Source organism: Micropterus dolomieu, linkage group LG01 (assembly GCF_021292245.1).
Source record: "Micropterus dolomieu isolate WLL.071019.BEF.003 ecotype Adirondacks linkage group LG01, ASM2129224v1, whole genome shotgun sequence".
Taxonomy (NCBI): domain Eukaryota; kingdom Metazoa; phylum Chordata; class Actinopteri; order Centrarchiformes; family Centrarchidae; genus Micropterus; species Micropterus dolomieu.
In genome coordinates, this window is record NC_060150.1 from 18,194,819 (window position 1) to 18,196,872 (window position 2,054).

The 2,054-nt window shown below is 33.4% G+C and overlaps 1 protein-coding gene across 1 annotated transcript in view; it reads left to right on the top strand.

Moving 5' to 3' along the window:
• Positions 1-2,054, top strand: part of LOC123970429 (kinesin heavy chain-like) — a 34,530-nt gene that overhangs the window by 19,577 nt on the left and 12,899 nt on the right. The window lies entirely within an intron of this gene.

Below are 2,054 nucleotides of genomic sequence, written 5' to 3' on the forward strand. Positions count from 1 at the left end.
TCTCAGATTTATTTCACATTCAAATAGATACGCTCCTTCGGCCCCTCTTTATAATAAATTTAAAGTTCTCCCTATTGATAAGGTAAATATTTATCAAATATGTTTACTTATGCATAAGTTTATATATAGGAAACAAGATCTACCAGATTCTTTCCAGAATTTGTTTATTCCTATCTCACATGTTCATTCATTTCACACTAGACATAGCAATAATAACTTAGTTTTACCAATCACACGAACTACAAGACATCAATTTAATATTTCTTTTAGAGGTCCTAAGCTCTGGAGTGACTTAAGTCCATCGTTGCGATCAATGTCTTCTTATTCAGCTTTTAAAAAGCATTTGAAGAGTTTACTACTGCTAGCTTGATGCCTTTATGTAGTTTTTTTTTCTTTTCTTTTTCTAAGTATTGTTGGTTTGTATTGAATTGCTTTCTATCGCTTGTTGTTTATTTTTATTTTAATTTTTTTTTCTTTTTCTTGTGTGTTCTGTTTTTTGTTGTTGTTCTTTTTCTTCTACTTTGATGCTTAGTCTGCATATCTCGTGACTTAATATGGGAAAAGGAGTGGAACTCTGTACAAGCCTAGTCTGGCTTCGTTCCCTCCTTGCATTGTTCTGGACTTGTACCAAACGTGCTAAACAAATAAACTAAACTTCATGTGCCATCACTTGTAAAACTAACTGTGATTGCTTTGGAGGAACAGTGCCCTCTTCCTGTAGCTGTAGATCAGTGCAATAATTCTAATCCAAGAGATAATTTCAGTTTATAGGAGGTTATAATAGTATAACAGCCTAGCAATAATAACTTTTTACTTGATACAAAAATTCTCATAAAATAATAAGTATTCACCAACACATAAGAATCAAGTATTGTGTTAATAATTCATATATATATCAAGTTATCAAGGTAGTTTCTTTATTATTATACAACACAAGGTTGTATAATGAAAATAATGTTTGTAGTTTGCTCATGCTACACACACAGGTACTTAACAGGTAATTAAATGTATATTAAAATACAGTAGTGTATAAAATACAACAATATGTACAGTTATTTACACCCAGAACATTCTGCAGTGCATCTTATATACAGTGTATATATAGGGTGAAGATGTGAATAGGTGAAATTCAGGACAGGGGAGTTGGGGGTGGGCGTGGCCTCCAGTAGGGGAGACCGGGTATGGTTGTAACATGGGGAGAGTTGTAACAACACCAATTCCACCAAATAGAGATAAGATAGGAGTTAGGTGATCATTTCAGTATTTACCTACTTCCTCCCAGATCAAGCATGGGTGGTTATCAAGTCTGGAAAGAGGTGCATTCAGAATATATATGTAGAAAAATTATTTTGAGCTAAGAAAGTAAATTTTTTGACCAAGTTTAGTTGTTTAGTATCTATACTATTGCAGATAGAATTGTTTGACTTATATTAGATTGAAATATGACCAGTACTCCCCATTCACATGTTGAACACATGTTGGTGTGTGTATCATCACTCGACCTTTTCCATACTCGGTCTCTGCCGGTGGAGAGGGTAGAAAAGCGAATGGGCAGCTTGTGAGAAGTGCCTGTGCGCAAAAAAAGTCCCGGTACGCCAAAGAGTAAAATATAGAAGTGCTGGTATACGTACTGGTGAATACCGGCCCACTTCAAGCACTGACTGTGAATCTGAATAAGAATATACACACATTGACATACACCTATTTTTAGTTAGACCTAAGGACGTACAGATATGTTCTTTAATTAGGAACATTTTAGTAGTATTTATTAAGTATACTTTTAAGTAAGTTTATTCTATAGATAAATTTACATACATATACTGTTCATGCACGTGAGTCATCAGACAAAGACTGTCACAGCAAGAGTGAAACATTGTTCTTTGATATCACTACCTGTTGTGGAAGCTTTTCATATAGCGTGGCATCTATTTAGGGCCCGAGCACGACCGTGCGAGGTCCCTATTGAATTTGCTCGGATTATATATATATATATATATATATATATATATATATATATATATATATATATTTTTTTTTTTTTTTTTTTTTTTTTT